Here is an 11,298-nt window from a genome sequence, read left to right as displayed (position 1 = left end):
TGGTATTATACGTATCGGACAACCAGGGCTGTATAGGGAGAACCTGTCAAAAAAAAAAATCTAATTGTTTGTTTGCTATAAGGAATAATAAAGACTTATTAAGGAATATTCAACATTGTATTTAAAACATTCTTCATGTTTTGTTATTATATGGAAATAATTTTAGAAGGTTTGAAACAAGTGAGTCGTGATGGTCTCAAGCCCTTGGTCTTCAGTGAGTTCACATCCTGACTGAACCAAGCACACAGTCAAGCGGTTACATTCTTTTCCTCAAAGAAGTATAGTCAGGATGGGCTACAGCAAGTAGTTTGGTGTATGGGGAAAAGGGAACATGGGTGCTAGAATGCAGAAAACAGTTGCCCAATGTCCTTCTGTCCTCTGCTGAGTTTCTCAGAGCCCACGTTACACAAAGGGGAACCATACTAGTGTCTATAAAATGCTTTAATTATATGACACTTAAACATAGCTGCCCTTGCTGTGGCTTTCATGGTATCTCAGACCAGCAGGCTCACTGGGGAATCTTTAGAATCAGGATTCTCAGACCCATCTCAGACTTCTGTAGCAGAGACTTAGGGGTGCATTCAGGAACATGTGCATACTAGATCTGAAAGAGACTGTGTGAGGCCTGGCATGGTGGCACACCCCTTTAATCCCAGCACTCGGGAGGCAGAGGCAAGTGGATCTCCATGAGTTCGAGGCCGGCCTGGTCTACAGAGTGAGTCCAGGACAGTCAAGGCTATGCAGAGAAACCCTACCTCAGGAAAATAAATAAATAAATAAATAAAATAAAAGGACTGTGATGTAAACGTCTAAGGATTTAAGGCAAGCTGGTTTTCATCCTAGAAGCAATGGGGTTCTGCACAATGCATATGTATATTTTGGTAGACAAACATTTGGTAATTCGCTTTACAAACTTTTTAACGTAAACTGACATTTTACCTCTAACAATACATAGAACTCAGGTTGTATGTGTTATTTATTCATTTCCACCTGACTTTCTGTTTTAGTAATTGTGGTTCACAACATGTTTAACTGGGTGTAGTGGCCCAAAACAGTAACCCAGCACTTGAGAGACCAAGGAAGGAGGCTCATAAATTTAAGGCCAGACTAGACTATGTACTGGAACACTCCTGTCTCAAAATACAAAAGGGAGCAAGGGAGAGGTGTGTGGAAAAGAGAATGCTCTCCTTTCGGTATACCACCTTCAGAGGTCCTAGTGACCCACCTGTTAGCTACGTGTATGCGCGCACTGCATGCAGGCACCCACAGTAGGCCAGAGTGCATCAGGTCTCCAAGCTGGAGTTACATGCGCTTGTGAGTTTCCCAGTGTGGGTCCTGACACCAAATTCCAGTCCTCTGCAAGAGCAGTGAGTACTATTAATGGCTGAACCATCTGAGCCCTAAACTTTCAGTTATATTTTTTAAAGCTAACTTTCTAAAATCAGCACATTCTTTTTCTTTTTCTAATATTTTATTTGTTCTTTGACAGTCACTGAGAAATCAGCTGTTATTCTCATGGGTTTCCTTTATATGTGACTTGGGGGTCCCCACCCCCTTTCAGCTTTCCATACACTTTCTTTACTCTATATATTGATTGGTTTAACAATCCACACTGTGGATTTTCTGTCTTTTCTGCTCTTGTCTACTCAGTGTTCGGTGTGCTGTTTGTATCTATAGGGATGTGGCCTTTTTTAGTGTGGGGAAGTTTTCTTCTATGATTTTGTTGAAAATCTGATCTATGGCATTGGCTTGGGATTTCTCTCATCCATGCTTGTAATTCAAAAGTTTGGGGTTTTTGTTTGTTTATTCACTTCACATTCTGATCGTAGCCCCCTTCCTCCTCTCCTCGCGGTTCCATCCTCCCTCTCTCTTCCCCTTTTCCCCCTTCTCCTCCCCCTCCTCAGAAAAGGGGAGCCCCCCACCAGCCCACCCTGGCACCTCAAGTAGCATCAGGACTGAGTACATCCTCTTCCACTGAAGCAGGGTGAGACAGCCAGTCAGAGGGAAGTGATCAAAAAGCAGGCAACAGAATCCATGTCAGAGACAACCCCTGCTCTCCTTACTAGAGGACCCATGGGCTACATTTGTGTAGAAGGCCTAGTCCTTGGTTGATGCTGCAGTCGCCCTGATGGGCCTAGGATAGTTGACTCGGTTGGTCTTCTTTTCCCCTCTGGGTCCTTCTGTTCTTCCCCCCACCTTTCCACAAGACTCCCCATCCTCCACCTAATGTGCGGCTGTGACTCTCACCTTCTGTTTGGATCCACTGCTAGGCAGAGCCTTTCAGAGTACAGCGACACTAGGCTCCTGTCTGCAAACATAGCAGAGTGCTGTTAATAGTGTCAGGGTCTGGCTCTCTCCCATGGCGTGGGCCTCAGCTTGGGCCAGCCATTGGTTGGATATTCCCTCAATCTCTGCTCTATTTTTATCTCTGCACGTCTTGTAGGCAGGGTAAATTTTAGGCCAAAGTTTTTGTGGGTTGGCTGGTGTTCTCCTTCCTCCACTAGTCTGTCTGGCTAGAAGGTGGGCTCTGCAGTCTCCATGGCCCCCACTACTAGGAGTCTTAGCTGTAGAGTCACCCAGGAGCCTACCCTGTTGTAGGTCTCCAGCTTGTCTCAGCGATGCTCCCGCCCTTGATTTCTCTTCTCTCTCCACTCCCTCTGACTTCCTGCCCACTGTCCTCACATCATTTCCCTCTGCACTCCCGCTCCTATCCTGTTCTCTCTCTTTATCCACTTCTGCTGTCCTTTTTGTTTCTCCCGAGTGACATTCAAGCCTCCTCCTTTGGGTAGCTTCTTGGGCTCTGTGAATTACAGTATGGTTATCCTGTACTTTATGGCTAATATTGCTAATAAGCGAATGCATTCCATGTGTGCCTTTCTGAGTCTGGGTTACCTCACTCAGGGTGTTATTTTCTCGTTCCATCCATCTGCCTGCAAATTTCATTATTTCTCTATTTTTGTTTTTTATTTTATTTTATTTTTTTAAATTTTATTTTATTAATTCATTCATATTACATCTCAGTGGTTATCCCCTCCCTTGTATCCTCCCATTCCTCCCTCCCTCCCTGTTTTTGTTTTTTAAATGGGGTCTTACATTTCGTGTTATGTTCCTTTTGTGTGTGTGTATGTGTGTGCTTTGTTTATCTTGTCTAGATACTCTATCATCCAGTTCTTCATCGTCCTAATTGTAAGGTTTTCCCTTGAGTTTTCTCACTGAGTTATTGAGGTCATCAATTCCATCTTCATTTTTGTTCGACTCCTCGTCAATGCTTCTGTTTCTTTATTGAATTCCGTTCTCAGGGCCTGGATTGTCTTTATCATCTCCATCATCCTTATGTTTATTTGTTTGTTTGTTTGTTTGTTTTTTGCATATTTCATGCTTTCAAAACCAGTACCATGTGCATGGTGCTCGTGACGCCGTAAATGCTGCTGCCTGTTGGAGATGTTGCCCAGTACCCTTGAAGCACAGCCTTGTTATTAGCTTTGGCTGTTGGCCCTACACAGACACCTTGCTAGGCAGTTGCTTTTGAGGAGCAGGGAACCTCCTTCCTTTGAGGCTTGCTTTCTTTAAACGAGTTCAGATTCCTACAGGATGGAGTATCTTTCCTATCATCCCAGTGCAGCCCAGGAGGTTTCACTACAGTGGTGCTGATCTCAGGTACGGCTGCTTTCTCAGCGCTGGCCTGAAAACCATCCAACTTGAAATACTCTCCCATCAAACAAGCCCATCATCTTCATACTTAAATCACACTCAAGCCGGCAGGACATAGGCAAAATGCAGCCAAATTCTTGGCCAAAATACCGTATGAATGGGTCCTAGTGCAGTTCTTTGTTTCTCTCTGAAACCCCATGCGCTGGACCCTGACTGTCATCATTTCTGTCAACATCGCTGTCTTCTCAGCTCCCAATAGAGTAGCCTGTTAAGCTCTACTTCCAGGATTCAACTTTTCTAGCCTGGAGTAGCAAATGCCTCCATGTCCTAGTCACATACAGGTTAATCACAGCAGCGGCACCACTTCCTGTTACCAATTCCTGTTCTAGTTTTGTTCTCTGCTGCTGTGACAAATTATTCTGACAAAAGCAACTTTAAGTTGGGGGGGGGGGTGGGGCTCATTCAGCCTTCAATTCCAGGTTATCATCCATCTTTGTGGGGAAGTCAGGGCCGGAACGTCCACAGGGGAGAGCAGGGAGAATAAATGGCTGTGCCCCCCTGCCCCCGTCTCTCTCTCTCCATCTCCTCCGTCTCCTCCTCCTTCTGTGTATGTGTGCATGTGAGTTCAGTGCCTCTGGAGGACAGAGGGGGGCATCAGATTGCCTAGAACTTAGCCACAGGCAGTTGTGAGCCAACCAGCATGGGTGCTGGGAGGCTGGCATAGGTCCTGCAAGGGCAGCATTCTTTTAACTGCTGAGCCATCTCTTCAGCCCTTGTGCTTGCCTAGGAATGTAAGTCTATTTCTTTTTTCAAGACAGGGTTTCTCTATGTGTAGTTCTGGCTGTCCTGGAGTCACTCTGAAGACCAAAGAAAGGTGTTTTGCGAGGGAGTTTTAGAAACTGCACCGGCAACATGGGATGGTTTGGATCCTGGAGAGAGGAAGGGCAGAGATGCCTGCCTACAGGCACAGGCCAGGTCCATCGCGCGCTAAGCATCTTTGCCAATGCCCTCAATTTTGGGAAGAGAAGGAAACACTAGCAAGCCTGCCACTTGCTGCTGCATCTCACTGAAAGCTGTGATTTCTGTAGTCCTCAGGACAGTGTCAGCTGATGGAAAGGTTTCCTCTTAACGCTTCCCAAGCTAACTTCAAATTTACTGTGTAGCTGAGCATGGCCTTGGACTCCTGTTTTTCCTGCTTTTACCTCCCAAGGTATTATAGCTTTGTGCAGTCATATGGCACTGGTTTAGGGTGCCTTCTGGGCAAGCGTTCTACCAACTGAACCACACCCCCAGCCCCTGAAAATCAATTTTAAAGAAAAAAAAAAACCAACAACTCGTGGATTTGTGGTGAAATCTTACCTTCCCTGCTCATCAGTGCACTTACTCTAATGGTTCACAACATATGTTAGCTTTTCCATTATTGTGATAAAATACCCGAGAGAAACACTAAAAAGGGAGGGAGGTTTGACCTAGTTCACAGTTTCGGTCCATCGTCGCTGGGCAGCAATGAGGCCAAGAGAGTGTGGTGGAACAAGCTGTTCACTGCATGGCAGCCCGGAAGCACAGCAGCGAGCAGTCTGGTCCCAGGATCTCCACCTCCCCCAACCAGGTCCCACCTCCTTAAGTTTCCAGAGAGGCCACAGCCGCAGATCCAGCCTTCAACACAGGAGCTTTTGGAGGACATTCCTATTCAATCCAAAAAAAAGTGAGAGCTGAACTTTGACCTTGCTCTCTAGTATTTAGGGCTTCAGAAAAGGGCACGAGAACTTTTAGGTGCTGTGTCAGAGACTGCTACAGGTTTCATAATATTTGTCTTCCTCCTCCTCTTTTTCTTTTCCTCCTTCCTCCTCCTCCTTCTTGCTTATCTTCTTTTTTCTTTCCCTCTTCTTTAAACAGACTCTTTCGTTTGTAGCTGATCACTTGGTGATGGAGGTGTTTCTCAGCTTCCATGGCAGTCTGATGCCCGCATCGCTGTTTTCTTCTGGCCAGAAAGTAGAGTGTATTCTTAAAGGGTGGGGCGTATGCCTTCTTGCTGACGTCATCCTTATGGCTGGAAGGAGAAGGCAATGGAAGCAGCCACCTTGAGAGATGATGTCATCTCAAACATAGATGATTCACATGGCATGGGCGCTGTGGAAGAGTCTGTGATCCTGTTCCCTCGCTTCCCTCATATGCTCCGTACTGCTCACCACGCACCCTGTGCATGGGAGCAAAGACATTTCTGTCCCGTATAAAGCCTTTTAGTTTTTCTATCTAACCTAATCCCAGTCCTCAGTGAGAGACTACGAAGCCCGGACAGGAAGCTGAAGGCTCAGGTTTACACTATGGCTTGGTCGTACAGGTCCCCATGGGCTCTTGTGTATAAATTTTTGGTCCCCATCTGGTAGTGCTGATTTGAGAAACTGTGGGCTCTTCGGCAGGCCCGGCCAGCTGGAGGACGTGAACCAGCTCTGCTTCCTGTCCTCCTTCCGCGCCTCCGCATCCCAGCCCTGCACTCCCGCTGCCACGGAGCCGTCGGCATCTGGCCGTTCCGTTCCTGCCATAGTGGACTGTGTCCTTCGCAACTTTGCACCAAGAACACCTTTCCTCCCTTAAACCACCTCCTGTCCTCTCAGAATAACAAGCAAAGTAAGGAACATAGATGTTCCGACGCTTTTCAGACTCCAGTCTGGGAAAGTAAGAGGGACTGGCCAGAATCTCGGATTGCAATTCTTTTGTTGTCGTTTATTTGAGACAGGGTTTCTCTGTGTAGCCTTGGCTGTTCTGGACTCGCATTGTAGACCAGGCTGGACTTGAACTCACAGAGATCTGCCTGCCTCTGCCTCGCGAGTGCTGAGATTAAAGGTGTGCGCCACCACCGCCCGGCTGGGATTACAATTCTGTAAGCATGAAAGCCAGGGACCTGCTGGTCTTGGTGGAGTTTCTGGCCACGCCCATAGGAAACCCAGAGGGGTCTCATCTCTGCCGGGCAGCCCTCTCTGAGCACGGTGTCTTGGATATGTAGAGAAAGGGTGTTAGGTTGGACCACAGTGCTGCTGTTGCCTGTCAGCCGTGCAGCAGAGAACGAACCCACTCATGAGGGTTGGAAAGCCACATGTCTGTGATAAATTCCAAGTAGAAACAAATGCTCATAAAAGTTAACAGCATTATAGGAAATACTGAGAAGTTCTTTAGTCATTTGGAAGAGAAGACACATTGGAAATTCAGGGCACCAGAGTTTAAGAGAAGGCTGCAACACGGAGAAAAAGGCAGATATGATATGATATGATATGACATGACATGACATATGATATGACATGATATGACATGATATGACATGACATGATATGATATCACATGACATGACATGATATGATATCACATGACATGACATGACATGATATGATATCACATGACATGACATGATATGATGTGACATGATATGACATGACATGACATGACATGATATGACATGACATGATATGATATGATATGACATGACATGACATGATGATATGACATGATATGACATGATGATATGATATGACATGACATGACATGACATGATGATATGATATGACATGACATGACATGATGATATGACATGATATGACATGACATGATATGACATGATATGATATGACATGACATGACATGACATGACATGATATATATCCTCATATGTATAGTCGCACACATCCTCATATGTAGTCTCACATATTCTTATGCATATACATGCATTTTCATATACACACACACACATATACACACACACACACATATGTATGCGCTCTCTGTGCTATGTGGATATATCCCAGGAAACCTTTGTTACCGGAACCCTTGTGATGGCTAATCTTGATTGTCAATGTGACTGGCTTAAGAAACACGGAATTAGCAAACATGCCTGTGGGCCTGTCTGCGAAGGCATATCCAGGGCCAGTTAGAGCATAAGGGCTCTGACCAAACTAATGGGTTAACTGCTTGAGGGATTCGTAACACGGCAGCATTATTAGAAAACGGTAGAGGAGGGGTCCAGCCAGAGGAAGAGGCCACTGGGGATGTGTTTGGGGCTCTTTCTTATGCTGGCCCCTTCTTGGCCCCATATGATACATGATATGATATGATATATATTCTCATATGTATAGTCTCACATATGCTCATTTATATAGAGGAATTTATATATATTCCTCTTCTCTGCCTTCTAGCAGCCACAGCGGGAGCCATGTGTCCCACCTCCCTCAGTGCCATGATGAACTGGTACCTGGGAAAGCATGGCACAATAAACCTTTCTTCCTCTAAGTCGCTTCCATCCCTGTGATGAGAAGCGTGAGCAGCCCAGTTCCCCAAGTGAAGGTCCCTACATGACGATCTCCCATGACCACTCATCCATCACCCTACACAGGCGGGGTGAGACAGGAAGGATGGGCTGGAAAAGATGCAACCATTCTCTGCTTGTGGCTAAGTCTTTTTTTTTTTTGTCTATTTTACCCAGACATGTGACCTGTGGTTGTGTTGCCAGAGTGCCCACAGCCCTGAAAGGGCCTGGGCTAGCAAGGGCTGCAGGGGTTCAAACTTGTGAGAGTTAAGTCACCAAAGAGAAAAAAAGGAAGTTAAATAAATTGAAAGGGTGAGTGGACAACCTTCCCATTAGAATTTTCACAGAGACTTGTGTCACTGGCTCCCCAGAGTTGGCCCAGGGAGGGGAGGGTCCAGCGAATACATGTGCTTTGGGTGACCTTAGTTCCTTCAAGCATCCACCACCCATAAAGTTATTGGCACAGATATTGAACCTGAATTTGGGCCCACTTCCAGGCTTCACCCAATTGATAGAACATTTCAAGGGCCCAAGAAAACAATAAACACAGCCACACACCCCCAGGGAGAAGGGACAAGATCTGCAGACCCCAGTCTTCAGGATTCTGGTAGAGCACGCCACCCATGTTCAACGTAAACAGCTAAATGAAAAACAGAGCTTTGGAATCAAGGGAGTCAAATCTGAGCCAGGTGTGGTGGCGCACGCCTTTAATCACAGCACTCGGGAGGCAGAGGCAGGCGGATCGCTGTGAGTTTGAGGCCAGCCTGGTCTACAAAGCAAGTCCAGGACAGCCAAGGCTACACAGAGAAACCCTGTCTCAAAAAACTAAACCAATCAACTAACTAACTAACTAACTAACTAAATAAATAAATAAATAAATGTGAGTTTTGGGAAACCCATCCTGGTAATATTTTTCTTTTTGTTTTTGTTTGTTTGTTTGTTTTGTTTTTCGAGACAGGGTTTCTCTGTGTAGCCCTGGCTCTCTTGGACTCACTTTGTAGACCAGACTGGCCTCACACTCACAGAGAACCACCTGCCTCTGCCTCCCAGGTGCTGGGATTAAAGGCATGCACCATCATGCCCGGCTAATATTTTTCTTTTGAGATAGGGTCTCAGGTAGCCCTAGCTGGACTGGTAGTCACTATGTAGCTGAGGATGACCTTGAACAATCCATCTTTCTTCCTTCGTTTCCCAAGTGCTAGGACTTCAGGCCTCGAATAATACCACATCCAGCTTATGCAGTGCTGGAGATCAAAGCCATCCTTCAGAACTACGCATTAGAAAAAATGCTGCACTGTCTGCCCATTGCCACTGATCTGATCCTTGCCACTACTGATCAGTTTTAATTTTTATAATACTACCTAAATGGAATCATATCGTATATACTCTTGGATAGATAAAAATCTTCATGTTCGTGTGTGTGTGTGTGTGTGTGTGTGTGTGTGTGTACAGGTGCATATGCATGTGTGTGTGCATGGATGCATTCAGAGGTCAATGTTGACTGTGTTTGACTATTTCTCTCTAGTTTGTTTTGAGACAGGGCCTGTCCTCTAACCCTGGACTTGCCAGTTCAGCTAGACTAGCCGACCAGCGAGCTCCAGGGATGCTCTTGCCTTCACCGCTGTGAGGCTGGGATGACAAGTACACAGATGTGCCCAGCTTTTTCATGTCGGAGCTGGGGATCCAGAATCGCATTGTCTTTTCTTCATGAGGAGCGCTGTCCTGACTGAGCTGTCGCCCTAACTCTACTTACTCGTTTTTTAAGTGGGAGAGGCCTGTACTGAGATCAGGCTAGCCCTTTTCCAAGTTATTGAATAAATCATGCTGTTTAAGCTGTGGTGTTCCAGACTGTGCCTTGCCCTAGGAGACCCCATTTTACAAGCAGCTGCTGACTCTGCTTTAAGGGAGAAGGGTGTCTGCAGCCCCTGGGTGGACCCAGCAACTAACTGCACATCTGCCTGGCACAAACTAATAAGGAACCAGTTGCTGGTAGTAAATATGCATCACCTTGTAGTTTCTTAGGGGTCAAATTGAGAATATAGGGGCATGTGTGTGTATCCAAACCTTATCAGGGAGACCAGGCTCAAGGACTTCTCCGGCACACCAAAGAAAGGGGTGTCGCTCCCTCACCTGACTTCATAAAACGATGGGCACCTGGCACTGAAATGGCATAGCTCATCACCAACCTATCATCAGATGCCTGGGGTGTGCGTGTGCGTGCATGTGCGTGCATGTGTGTGTGTGTGTGTGTGTGTGTGTGTGTGTGTGTGTGTGTGTGTGTGTGTGTAGTACCAAGCAGAGAACCCCCAGCTAGCCTAGAGCTCTGCTGTTTGGCCCCTCAGCATTGCTGCCACCGACTCAGCTGCCCTGCCTGCCCATCTGGTTCTAACAGGTTGGTTTCTGTTCTGAGGCCCTGGCTCTGTTCTCAGACCCCGGCTTGGCCTTCCACCTCACAGCTGCATTTTGCAGCTTTGCTTTCGAAGCCTGACTCCAGACGTTTTAGCCAGCAGCTCCCTCCCGGTCCCAGGCTGCCTCGTTTTCTTATGAAAGCAGTCTATCTTTCAGCCCACTCCTGGAACTTAAATTCTGCTACAGCCTCTCCAATGTGTGTTGATTTACATGTGTTGATTTTGTCAGCCATGGAATATTTCCTGTGTGGCGTGCGATTTGAGGATTAGTGTTAGCAATTAAGACACCGATAAAAGCAGTTGCCTTGGCCAGACTACCAAAGAAAGCAGAATCACACGTCACATTTCTGTCATAGAAACTGTGGGGGGAACTGTCTTTTCTGTCAAGTGGGCTCTGCAGATGTGCATCTGTTTCCACCCACGCTGTTCCCCACCTCACCTTGTCATTCTTCCCTGCTCCATGAATCCTGGTGGATGGCAGAGCTGCCCCATTCCCTCCCCCCCCCCCTTTTTTTCAAGGCCAATAGACTGTAAGGTTGCACCTCAGCCTTTGAGGGACAGCCAAGTCCGCCTGTGTGGGGCAAAAGACGGAAGCTGTTTCTACAGCTTCTGGGCTGCTAAGCACCCCCTGCTCAGAAGGAGGTTACCTTGCTGAGCTCTCTTCATTTTCGTCCTATTTGGTGCTAGGCAACATAGAGAGGCCTGTGACAATCATAATGCGGCTGTGTTGGTCACTTGTCAACTGTACCTGTGCCAGGGCCATTTGGGAAGAGGAGCCTTAATTGAAGGAATGACTCAGCCAGATTAGCCCGTGCAAGCCTGTGAGGGCATTTTTTTTTGATAAATCATGACCAATTATCAAATTATGAGCACTACCACCTCTGGGCAGGTGGTCCTGGCTGCTAAAAGAAAGGAAGCTGATTGCTCCTGTAAGTAAATCCAGCA

Source organism: Acomys russatus, chromosome 18, assembly GCF_903995435.1.
Source record: "Acomys russatus chromosome 18, mAcoRus1.1, whole genome shotgun sequence".
Lineage (NCBI taxonomy): Eukaryota > Metazoa > Chordata > Mammalia > Rodentia > Muridae > Acomys > Acomys russatus.
This window is presented reverse-complemented; position numbering follows the sequence as displayed.